The sequence below is a fragment of the Xiphophorus maculatus genome, chromosome 16 (assembly GCF_002775205.1).
Source record: "Xiphophorus maculatus strain JP 163 A chromosome 16, X_maculatus-5.0-male, whole genome shotgun sequence".
NCBI classification, from domain to species: Eukaryota; Metazoa; Chordata; class Actinopteri; order Cyprinodontiformes; family Poeciliidae; genus Xiphophorus; species Xiphophorus maculatus.
This window is the reverse complement of record NC_036458.1, coordinates 18,611,701-18,624,982: the sequence shown is the minus strand read 5'-3', so window position 1 is coordinate 18,624,982 and position 13,282 is coordinate 18,611,701. Positions and strand designations below refer to the sequence as shown.

The 13,282-nt window shown below is 41.8% G+C and overlaps 1 protein-coding gene across 1 annotated transcript in view; it reads left to right on the top strand.

Annotated features, from left to right (window-relative positions):
- Nucleotides 1-3,711: 3,711 nt before the first annotated feature.
- The window catches only part of LOC102232891 (parvalbumin-7-like), a 44,613-nt gene continuing 35,042 nt past the window's right edge, over nt 3,712-13,282 (top strand). Inside the window, exon 1 of the mRNA XM_023349007.1 lies at nt 3,712-3,890. The gene's annotated coding sequence lies outside the window, so the exon portion shown is untranslated. The remainder of the gene's footprint in view (nt 3,891-13,282) is intronic.

Sequence of the window (13,282 nt, the reverse complement as noted above, 5' to 3'; positions counted from 1 at the left end):
AACTGCTCAGTATTTGCATACAAAGAAGGCTGAATTCATCCTTGGCTCAAACAGAGCTCTTCATTTGCACAATGTAATTTCTTCAAATATTTACAGCAAAATGTTGCCTTGTTTGCAGGGTATGTGAAAGTTAATGTAAAGCGACGGTCTCATGATTGGGTCAGATCCACAGATACATTTATTGTCTTTGGTAATTCTGAACATGTCGCTCAGATCAGTTTTTTCTGTCACTGTTGGTCTGCGTTTTGAAAACGGACCGCCATTTTGTTTGAACTCTTTAAATAACGAAAGCTTCAAGAAACGCCTGTCCAGGTCGCCATGGACGACCCGGACTTATGAAGGCCCATGATTCTCTTCCTGATATCGTGGCTAATTTGTTTCGATGTCTTTCATGACATGACACAAGGAAGAAGTTTCTGCCATCAGACATCTGCAGGTTGGCCTCCTGTTAACTTAGATATTGTGTACAAGAAGCTTATGAAGCCATGGCAACAATAAGTCAGACATCTGACTGTTTCAAAAACAATCTGATCAAAGAGAAATAATCTGAGTACTGCTAACTGAGCTGAAACAGTATTTACTTTACTCTCATTTAATTTCAAGCATTGAGAAAATGAAATTTCTTTTGGTCACTAATCACCTCCCAGGCAGTTATAAGCTAGTTAGTTTTGCTTGTCAGATCATCCTGTTTCCTGCCTGTTTATCTCCACCAGTGTTCTCTGGTAGTTTCAGTGTCTCAGTTAGCATTTGAATTATATTCCTTTCAATAAATATGACCTTAAAAATTAGACTTTTGTTCTCCATCTGTTTCAGCACATATCCTAAAAATATCAGGAAAGCCAGAGAACATAAATGGTGTAGAGTCAAAAGAAAGGTTGAAAATAAATGCAAAGAGGCACATTTGCCCACAACAATAATAATACATGTCGCTATTAGAAACAGATTATGATCGGCAAGATTACACCAGTCTGCTGCTGGTGGTGCTTAACGACGCAGCTTTCGCAACGCACAGTCTGCATGTGTGGAGTGAAATCATCTGTCAGGCTAATGAGAAGGTAACTTGAGTTAATTGGATCGATGGCTGGCGCATCTGCAGATGTGGGGAAGGACAAACTGCCGATATGTGGGGTATTTGAAGCATAAGTGCTTTAAAATGACGTGGTGTAGTGACTATTTCTCAACTCCAAAAAAACCCCCCACAAAAAAACCCACGGTCTGTCGCACATTACCCTGGTTCAGTGCTGAGTTGGATTTCACAGCCATTTAGGGAAGTTGAGCACAGTTAGATTAGATTACAGCAATATTAAATAAAAATAAATAAATCCTTGAGATTTTCTGCGAGTGTCAGCAACACTCAAAAACACAAGAGAAAGCCTTGAAGCAATGATAGATATTTAGTTATTTGTATTTGATGTTATTATAATTGACTTCAAATGAGTTGCGTTTTATTACCCCTCAACACGCTGGTGCACCCGGTGCCTTCCCTTAGATGTTGCAGCTCTACGGTCAGAGGAAACTCAGCAGCTTATCAAGCAAAATCCTTCAAAGCTGGACCGATGCCCGAGTCGCGTCCCTGTCCCCGTCTCTTGGACAATGTCCATCTAGCGCCCAAAATGTCCGTAGCCAGAGTAACCGCTCTTTGTTGCGCTGCCTCACACGGATAAACTGCATTCCTCAAAGCTCTAATACGTTTATACGCTCGGCATGGTTGATTTTTATTTTTTCTGTGTGTAAATGGACTTCCACTATTTGTAATACATTAAAGCAACCGGGTATGTTGCTTTGAAGAACCTCGGCGGAGCTGCAGCTTCCACTTAGCTAATGCGTCCTTGGGTAAATAAATAGTCACCTTGGCAAAACTGAATTCTCACCAGATGAAACTAACTGAGCAAAGTCTCTGCTACAAAATGCAAAAAACCCCAAAACAAACAGGAAACTGCAATGTGACTTTCTTCTCTAGATAGCCATTTATGGCTGTCGTGTCGTATTGGGATGAATGAGAGTTGAGATGAAGTTGGCACCTTTTCTCAAATCACTTCCAGAGGTGCAAACGGACAGAAAACTGACAGAGGTTTTTCTGTGCCTGCAAAGCGACACTCCCTGACACGGGGACACGCATAATACGCACAAATTGTGATTAATGCTTTACAAAAATGGGCCATCTGGCCTCTGGCTCCAATTAAACCGACTTATAAACTCAACCGACCCAAATGGAGATCAGAAATTCCATCAATGGAAATGGGGCGCAATATGAAGCACTCTGAAATTCATTTGCATTGAAGTTAAATTATAAATGAGCATCTAGGCATTTTTTAAACAATTATTTGCCCCTGAAATTCATCAAAATACTTACAGTCAATTTAGCATGATCTGTGTAGTTCACACTTAAATTTATAAGACTGAATGAATAAGTGGAAGAAAAGGCGCACCGATATATGCATCGTATTCATCTGGCAAGTATCTCATCATCACAAAAAGTCCTTTTTCCTTGACAACAAGAACATTATCCTGTTGTCACTGCAAAAACACTAAATCTTACCAAGTATTTTGTAGTCTAGGTTCTAGTGCAAATATCTCAGTACCTTTGAAATGAGACAAACTAACTTACAAGTAATTTTTTTGCAAGAAATGGAGGCTTATTTTAAGAAAATAATTCTTTAATATTGATGAAAAAGTACTGGTTTCACTGGCAGAAAAATGTATTTGTGGGAAAAATGTCTTGTTATAAGTGGAATAATCTTATAACAAGATTATTTCACTTATAATTTGGGCCTGGGTGTGTTTCTGTTGGCACGTGTCTCTGCTCAGAGGCCAGTTGTTTTCTAATCTATAACCCACAGCTATAAAGTGCTTTTAGGCTCCTGCTGCGTGACACCACACCCTCCATTTAACCTTTTTTTTCCATCTCCTCCGCTGTCCTATAGCCTCCGGTTCACTGTCCTTCATCCCTGAGTTGAAGGCTAAACTGCTAGTCTTCCTCTTGTTGTGTCCGACGCCGTCAACCGTCAGCACAAACTCTTCCTCAGGACGCCGACTCCTCTGGCTTCCATTTGTCACTCACTCTCCAACAAAGATCGCTCCTCTTCCTTCCTTCCTTCCTTCCTTCCTTCTCCTCACCCTGTTTTCCGTGCCTCCTCTCCGAGCCGCTAAGTTATCACTCCGAACTTGATTGCGGAATCTGGACTGCTCCGCACCAACTCCAGATTGGATTACGCCGTGATTTAATGGATGGAAGGACATTTTCTGCGCTCTGGAATTGATTGTCTCAAGTGACTGCCGGCATTGCGATGGCTTGACATGAGTTGTAACAGCCCGTTAAAGGTTACAGTTGTAATAAAGGGGCGCTCGGCCGGTACCAAGCATTTACTTTCCCATGAATTACGCAGTGATTATGCTTCTGTGAGTGTGTCCCGATAAACTCTCCGCCTCTTTTTGCTGCGCCGCTCTACTTTTAATCTGCCTCCTTCCCCGTTTAACCTCAAGTATGTTGCTGAGGGTATTCTCAGCTTCTTGCTCTTTCGTCCTCCTCTTCTCTTCTTCATCAGTTCACCTCCTCATCCCACCATCCGCTGGAATCCCTCCTATCCCAACCCAGTGCACCCCTGCTCTCTCTCTCTCTCTTTATCGCCCTCCTACCTCCCTCTTTCTCCCCTTCATCTCACCTCCAGCAAGCCGGAGCACCCCTCCTCCTTCTCTTGGATTATTCTAGTCCACTTTTTCCCTCTCTCTCTCCCTCTGCATCCTCTTGTCTCTCCTCCTCACCCTTTCCATCTCTTCCTCCCTTGTCCTTCACTCCTCTCCAGCTGCCAGAAGCTCGCAGGCTCGGCGCCCCTGACAATCCAGCCACTGACAATTCAGAAGCACCCCGGACAAAGACCTCGCCACAGAAGGTAAGCGCCTCTTCTGAGGAGTTTGCGCGAGTGTCTCGTTGAGTGTGTGCTCACTGTACCTGCCCCGGTTGGCACCTGCTTCAGGACACAGGTGTGGACATGATGGCGTGTCTGCAGTAGAGAGAGGGCAGGGGGGAAAAGTGTGGAGAACATGAAGAGGGATCATGGTAGTGATGATGTGCGAGGAGGAAAGTGAGGGAAAACCTTTTTGATAAAGGCTGTTTTAGTGCAGCATTGACAAAAAAAAAAGCAGTATCGAAAAAAAGACACAAACACAGAGAAGATAGGAAGGGATTAAGAGCTGGAGAGGATGAGGATAAACGAGAAACCAGACCAGGAATGTTTTTAAAAGAAAGAAATTTGCTTGCTGATAAATCTTTTCTGCATGCCTACAAATGCATCTGCGCCTGCCCCTCTCTTCCTCCTCCTCCTCTTCCTCCTGCTCCTCTCCCGTACGGATCCCATTCACAAACAGGACCAGCGAACAGGCAGTGCTGATTGGTTCCCTGAGCGCTGCGTTAGAGTGTGCGTGCCTTAGTGTGTGTGTGTGTGTCTGTCAGGAAAAAGAAAAAGAGGTAGATATGAAGGAGGGGGAAAGGACATTACATTCCTGTTCAGGTGAATCTTGGGAGAGAACGGCAGAATGAAGCTGCGGCGTCCGCTCTGGTACATTAACATTATCTATAACACCGCCATCCGTATGGCACAGTGCTGCAGTAATGGCGATGTGGATTTGTGGCTCGCCGACAGAGAGATATAGTCACAAATAAGCGCTTCTTTAAACCCATGTCTGAACCCTTTTAAAATACATTTATTATTATATTTGATGCTCAATAATCTTATCTGACCACCTAGAAGTAACATTAGCTTACAACTAAAGTGCAGGTGGTGATGAATAAACTTAAGGAGGTGAAGGATGAGTAGAAGGAATATGTGATCATATTTAGCTCCCTTTGCAACTAGTCACCCAGTTGGTAAGTACAGTCGACTTGTGTGTAATTTAATGTCAAGACTTCGGAAATTTGCGGGGAGACGAACCGACACCGATGCTGTTGCTGCTGTTTCTAACTCATTCTGCTGCTTGTGGGCTCAATGTTGGCACACAAGACGTAACTGACAGAATCCGGTTAAAGGATTTTCAAAATAAAAGATCCTCCAGACTCAACACATAAAACGGAAGCATTTAATTATTTCTTGCGCGGCCCGGTCCCAATTGGTCCACGGACCGGTACCGGTCCGCGGCCCGGGGGTTGGGGACCACTGATGTAGGGGACACAGAAAACCTCTGAAAAATGATGAAATATGCAATGAGGATGAAGTTGATGTCAGGATGACTGGAGCTGAATGCAGATCTCTCAAAAGCTGCATTAAGACATTGACCTTTCTTATACAGCCACAGGTACAATGGCATAGATCAGGTAAAAGCAAATTCATAAACTGGCCCAGAGAACATTCAGTCTCTAATCCAGGTGAGGTCTTGAACACTGACCCATCCGTTAAATCTGAGTAAGGCTGGGGTACTTTGCACAGAACGGGACAAACATTTCAGTCTCTAGGTGTACAAACCCAGGAGACACAGAAGACATAGCAGCTGAATGAAGCAAAAATTGATTGAAGTATTGACTGAAGGGGCTAAAACCAAACCATGCTGCTCTGCAAAATACCAAGATGTTTGCCTTTGTAATGTGACAGAATATGGGAAGATTCGATGAATACTCATCATTTTGCAAGGAAGCATATGATCAGATAGCAGCAGCAGTCAAGTCTGAGTTAATTTTTGCAGGTCTTTAAACATCTATCCTCCAGACACCTTAATCACCTTCAACTAATGCCCTCTTCTTACATTAGTTTGAAACAAGTGGACACTGAGAATACACTTTATACTCTATCCCCTTTTCCCTTTTAGCTCCTGTGGTTTCTCCTCTCATCACATCACACATCTCCACAAACTAAATCACCACTTTTCCATTAACGATACAAGTCGAGCTTGATACATGGTTAAATATTTCCACCCGATTTCTTGGGAATTCACTGATTTCACCGAGGATGAAGCTCGGCGAAGTGTGAAATACCCAGGTGTGAAATGATGTTCCTGTGGGAGGAGACCTCGCAATTTCGCCGCGGGGTGTGACTGAGAAAATCAAAGCCAAGCAGGCAGGCTGAGTAGTTGCGCATGTCAGTGTGTTTAAAAGGTTTTGTATAGACCTGGCATAAATGTACACCTGGAGAAATCTGTAAATATCCCAATAGTTAAACCAAGTTCCATCTGACCCACTAATTTGAGTCCCTCGCCCTGACTGATGGATTAACACACACACTAACTCTCTCTCACCTTAGAGTGCTTTTAAGCAATATCTGAAAGCAGTGTAATTAGCTTGCTTTAACTTTGATTAGAGACCAAAATGTACCTTACTTGTGGGGGTTTATGGTACAGATGAAAGACAAATTGGTGGTAGATGATCTTCCAGAGTGATCCAGGACACAGTTGTGTTTAAATGGCTGAAAAAAGTGATTTAAAGGTCCAAATTATTGTGATAAACTTTCATCAGTTGCAAAGGAAAAGGCTTGTCTGGTGGATGTGGTATCTTCATGCTAAGTCTTTTTAAAATGCCTTTATGAACTGGTCTCTCTTTGGGACTCCTTCTACCCTTCATAAATCTCTAAGCACTGCATCAGTGTGCAGAGTGTGAGCAGCGTTGAAGTTTATAATGAACCACTACTCGTGTTAAAATTCTGTCTCCAACTTCACACTGATTGGGTTTTGTGATTCGGTTACTTGGCTGTTCAGAGTGATAACTCCACCAGATCTGAGCTGAATGGAGTTAAAGCTTAAAGCTTTCCTTAAAGCCAAACTTGGGATATTTGCATGGTCTAGTTAAAGTTTGGACTGGAAATGGCATGGTATGTCACCAAACATAGCTGTTCACTCATGAAACGATGTGTCGATGTGCCTGAATTAACTAATTGTGACAAGAAAAGAGGGACAATCCCTTCACAGTGATGTAAAAAACAGATGGTCAGTTAAAATACTTGAACCCCGTTGTTGCTCCTAAGGTTGTCACAGCAAGCTCTTATTTTTAATTCATTGTCACACTGAACCAAGTTATTTCTTTTCCGTTAGTGATTTAGCACTGACTTTAAAAATTCATGTCATCACTCGGGTAATCTGAGTGATATTGACATTTGTTTTATGTCTCTTATGTGTGTTATATATTTGGATTATGGGTATGCAATGTCGCACGAGCTACTGCATTAGGACAGAGTAAACAAGTGTTTGTTGTTGTATTAGCATCTTGTTTTTTCTATTTCCACACCTGTTCATCTCAGGCTACACTTTTAGTACTGTATGCAGTCGATGAGGTGGTCATGTATCTGAATTATTGAGAGTTATTTGAAGCTTGCTCAGTGCAGACAAAGCATCTGATTAGTGCGATTATGTAATGAAGTGACTGCTGTCACATTTGTTTGGCTTTACAGTAAATTGTGCAGCAGTTGCTTATTCTGTAGAAGTATTGATGGCGACTTGGTGTTGTGGTGTCCATGCAGCAAAATGTACAACATTTCCAAAAGAAATACTGTGACAACCCGGCATAGCTGTAGACCTAATGATGTGATAACATGCCAAATGTGCACAAAGGTGGTTCTTGGACATTATTTAGGTCACATGGCACAGAAATCCAAGCAGATCCACAAATGTCTTAACCAGCTTTAACTCTGGTTTTAAGTTTATGCATCATGCAAAGGACAAACTCAGAGATTTAATCACTTCTAGAGCTAGTGCATCTCTGATTACCTGTCTAGGTTTAACCCCAGTATTTATTTGTTCCCTCATGAATCAGGTAGACATTGAGCCATTGGCCTTGTAAGAGGTTTTAAGACAGGAGTTGGCTTTTAAACTAGCAAAGGACAAGTCTTAGTCGTAAAAGGGTAAAATGTGTTATTAATGTCTCATAATCGCATCTGAAGAGCTGCCTTACTTGTAAAAAGATCACATAAAACTCCTGCCAGTGCCAAGTGTGAGCTGTGCTAATGGGAGCTACTGAAAGGTCAAAGTGAAAGTGTGGGGACTGGTGTATGTGAAGATTTTCCACCTGAGAATCTTTAGAGAATGTGAGGACAGTAAGACCTGGATTTATTTTACACTAAATGCTTTGAACTGTTGAACTCTGACCACAAAAAAATAAAAAAATCAGTAGACAGCTTCTGTAAAAAAAAAAATTAAGTGTTTGTTGTTAGTGCAGCTAAATGCTCCTTTTATAGGATAAATATAAGAAAAGATCTTTAAAAAGAGACTGTGTCAATGCAGGCTTCAAAAATGAATCCGGAAGGACCATCTCACCTCAGACCATCACATTATGATATACTGTAGATACGGAAACATCACATTTTTATTTTGCTAGTATTTTTCTGACTACTGGTTTGACATTATGAGTGACAGCAAAGTGGAAATGTCTTGAAGAAAATACTTTCACAATGTGGTTGTTATTATGATGTAGAAGGTCGTTTTACACAAGCCTCACACGATGACATAATTATGAATCAACATAAAGCTGCAGCTTAAATTTCATTACACATTTCGTCCTGAAATAAGCTTTCTTCTCAGCTGCAGAGTTAATGTTTAATCCTTGGCTCACGTCCGTCAATATCAATTAATATCTAAGCACCTGTCAATAAAAGTGTGACTTGTAGTCCAGAAAATACGGTCCAACTTTTACAGTGCCTTGCATGATACATGGTGATGGCAGTGTCATGCTGTGGGGACGCTTTTCGTCAGTAGGTGGAGTGAAGTTGGTCAGACTCGATGAGAAGCTGACAGCTTGAGATATCTTTCCAAGAACACCCGACCGAATCGTCAGCCTGTACGTTTGTAAAGCTGCTGCAGACACACCCCAAAAAGTGGATCTACAATGTATTGACACCGGGGGGTGAAAAGTAATGGATAGGATCCTTTTCAAATGTTGACTTTTAAGAACTATTGAAAATGGTGCATTTGCACAAGAAGTTGCAAGTTACCTGAAATGCATCCACATAATTTGTAATCGCCTGGCTTAGGGATTGAAGCCAAGATTTGCCTCCATCATCCATTCTCCCATGAACTCTGAAAATCTTTCCTGTTGCTGCTAAAATAATAATAATAAAACAAAACAACATCAAATGTATGTATGGCACAAAGGTCATAGATACTTTGCCAATTGCCCTCTGGTTCCCAATGTTCCCTCCCTCCGCTGCTCAGGCCTGTGGAGCGTGGTTGAGATCGTGTGCTGGTAGGGGGACTGAATGGAGGAAGACAGAGGAGTAGCTGTTTGCGTGGGCTCTTGTTTGAAAGTGAGAGATGTCAGAAAGGGGTCACTGAGTTGCGAACAGTCAGAAGGGGAAGTGATTCAGCTTGTTCCTTCCTCTGGTTGACCTTTATTTACTACATTCTGGCATTTAAGGTATTGTCTTTTTCTTTTTTCGGCCTATTCTTTCTTCTGGTTTCACACATGTTGAATTTTATTTTATTTTTTACAATATTCCTCTCATTTCATCTACTTTGCAAATACAGCCACCTTGTCACCGGGGTGCCTGAGCAACGCAAGAGGCTGTCTGGATAATTAAAACTCCATCACTCCTCGCTGTAGAGCAGAAGTCTCTCGGAGAATTTGCATTTACTCTGATTTTTGGGAAAAGCACAATTAACCCCCTGTAATGCCCTTTGTTTTAATGACATTAATTAAAGTAGATTTTGATAAAAATTGGAGGAGCGAGCTCCACGGTTCTCTTGAGCTGATATAATAAAAAAAAGGAACCACATTAGCTATGCAAGAAGCTTTCTTTCAATCCGCTCAAACCTCAGCAAGCTGACAAGAACAGGCATAAGCTATGCAGATGACATGCACTCTTCTACTTATTGCAATTATGCAGCACGCGCACACGTTAATGAATGCTCCTGTTATTGTAATGGTCCCTGACAGAAGGCTGTGATAGCCATGCTCACTCCCCAGAGTTTTCACTGTTCAGACGCCGCCGCCAAGGTCAAGGACAGATGTTGTGCGATGCGGCCGAGAGCTTGATGAGCCGGCTGATACACACGTTGATCGATGTAAAACGTGATCCGTGCTGCCTGTTTGGGGCTTAATTTTGTCTGTATGCATCTGTAGACATGAGAGTGTCATCACACGCCAACAGCCTTTAATAAGGCATCATAAGTGTGGATTAAACTGAATCTGTTCGATGCAGGGTTTTTTTTTTAGTGTGTGTGTGCCAGTTTATAGTATTCTACCATACAGCTGGACTTTGTCAAGTCATGTGAAGGTCCTGCTCAATCCTGCAATAAGCAGAAGGGCTTAGGTGTTTTGCTGAAGGTGCGGATGCCACAGAACATGCCTTAGGACATAAGATCATATTCTTAGTTTTACCACTGCAGCTTGTTTTATCTCCTCTCTGTTCTTTGTGTGTAGGCGCCTGTGTGTGTGGTGCTAATTTCTCATAAGCCCAACATGCATTGGTGCACGTGTGAGTACATCTCTCCATAATGTTCTGAATGGTAGGCGCTTCCTTCTCGGAGGAGGTTCAGAGGCCATTTGAGTAATTTAAATGATTGGCCGTGCTTGTGGGCACAGAGTGTGACAGGAGTTTGAGTATATTCAACGAGGACGAAAAGTCGCTGCTAACTTTAGACTGTCACTGAGGTCAGTCCAGAGCAACAGGAGTCCGCCCATTTCCAATTAGAAAACCCGTGACCCCTTAAATGAGATCATTAACAAACCCGCGGTCAGATGGGACAGAGAGCCAGAAAACGGATAGAGAGGTCTCTTGTTATTTTAGCCTGGTCGTTTTTTTTTCTTTTTCCTTTTTTTTAGAAAAAGAAAATTAATTGGATGATGATGTGACCTATTTTGTCAAAGCCACTTAAAGTAGCCATCTTTGGGGAGCAATATCTCGGTATATATAGATGTACTGTCCTCAAGCACTGAGACGTAAGGTTATACATCTACTTGGTCAATACTTAGCCAACAGTAAGACTCCCATATTACTTTTTAAATTATACAACTTAGGATGGAAAAAACATCTTGAAGATTTCAACACAGCAATCACCTTGTCCACTGGGGAGGAGGCAGAGTTTATTGCTGAGGTAGTTAGGAGCTTCCAAGGACCATGGGAGGATGATATTTGCCTGGATTCCTCTCTGGACATTGGACATCTGGACCTAACATAAAACCTCTTCAGTGTCACCTGAAGGACAGCACATGGTGATTGTGAAAATGAAGTTGCCGGGGTCAATCTGAAACTGGAGACTCCTAAGATGTTCCAAACGTTTTGATAGTTTCTTAACCTTAGACGTAGCGTGAGGTGTATAGCTTCTATCCTGGACAAGGGACGGTGGACCTTCATAGTCGTGCCACGGGGAAGGGGCCTGGAGACCATTTATAGTGGCATCTTGTGTGGGATGCTACTGTAATATTTGGTGCAAGGGATTCTTTCACGACAATTGCATAGTGTGTGTGAGAGGACAGGGGGGCCTAAGGTGCTTTTAGATACGTTGAACTCTGTATAATTAAAGAAACCTTCTGCAGCCCAGTATGGCCTTCACTTTCTGTACTAATACTCTCCTGTAATTAGTCCGTTATATTTATTTTTTCCATAAGAAATTATTTTTTTGTGATATGTCTTGTCACTTTTAAAGAATAACCATTAGTTGATAAGATAAAAAAGAACTCTTGACATTTCTTTTGACTGCTTTTTTACTTTGTCGGAGGATAATTCGTAGACTTTTCTGATGACTTCAGAACAGTAAACATGCTGAAACTAGTAATATGTCACAGTCCATTAACCATACATACATACACATATATATATACTGTATATATTCTTTATATGTTCCATTATTTAGTAACTTGTCAACATGTCAAGGAGACTTGAATATATCACAGAACCTTTTATGAATAAGATAGAACACAAAATAAGGGACAAGTTATCTTGTCTTGACTTGTTCGGTTTTGACACCAATCTCACCCTTTCCTGCTTGTTACTCTGAAGGTGTTCCATTATTGCCTTCAGAAACATGTCATTCTTTACAGTGTGTACATAATGTGACAGGACCACAATGTTTTGAACTGATGTATATCTTTTTAACTTTCTCTTTTTATGTCTTTGAGTCAGAGGGCAAATCAAGGCTTTGGTGTGCCTACATCAAAAAACACAAAGTCTGTAGCTTTGGGAATTTCTTAAGTTTTGGTTGGTTCTTATTGTTTTCACTTTAGTGAGAGTGCATGTACCTGAGGTATGCTGAATAACGATCTAGCAACAAATTACACTTTAAGTGAGCCATCATTCAGCTCAGCCAGCAGTTTTATCCATGACACGAATGACAAGGCCTTTCCTGCGGCCTTGCAAAGACTCATTCATTGAGAACAATATCCATCAATCCTGCTAAGACTTGTCATATTCCAGGCCATGTTTAGTCCCTGAAAGGCACCGGTTCCAATGGTGAGCTTATTTTCCTTTTTGGGGTAATCATGCAACTCCATTTGAGGTAGTGACAGTGCAGATTAAGGTCAACGTGAGTAAGGGCAAGCAGTTGGATGTAGTAAGGGCAGATGACCTCTGAGACCAACACAACATAGGGTTTCCTGGTTTGTCGTGAAAAATACACTCTTTTTATGCTTGTCAATTATTGGCATTGCCAAAATGAATGAGTTGGACTGAAGTGCGCAGACGCAAAATTGATCACTTAACTTTAATCAGCTGTGAAATGCCTCAAATGTAGGTATTATTTAATACGCACTTAATTGTCAATATGCTTCACCATTTACAGTGAGAAATGTCTGAAGACTCTATACAAGACCAGAGTATATCTTGTGGGTCAAAAAATCTATCCTTTGGTTTTCTGTCAAACTCAAACCAGCAGCTCCACGTCAAAGGCCAAAACTCCTAGATTCATCCATCAATCTTTTCTGAAACTGTTCTGTTCAGACGCGACAACGGTTCTATTTGAACTACATATGGCTGAATTTGTCCTGGATCAGCACATTTCAGCACATGCCCAGAAAGAGTGTACTTCTTTCAGTAGACGCTCAACGTCGATCCAGTTGAGCCTCACTCCCGTTCTTCAACGTTAGCTTTTTGAAAGAAAACTTGCTCTCGTTATGCGGGACGCAGCCGGCTACACTGATGATTTATGATTCACCAAAGCGAGCTTAAATATTGACTGCCTTTTGTTGTTCCATGAAAACTCTGTTTTGTTTTGTGAGTTTTTAACTGTTTAAGCTCTCTGCTGCAAGTTCAGTGGAGCTCTGCTCAATTGTTTCCCACACACAGCACTGCAGGGGCTGCCATGAGTGACAAGAGAGCAAGCAGCTGACCAGGCTTCCCTGGCAGAGGTAGAGGCACAAATGGCACAAATTGGCATC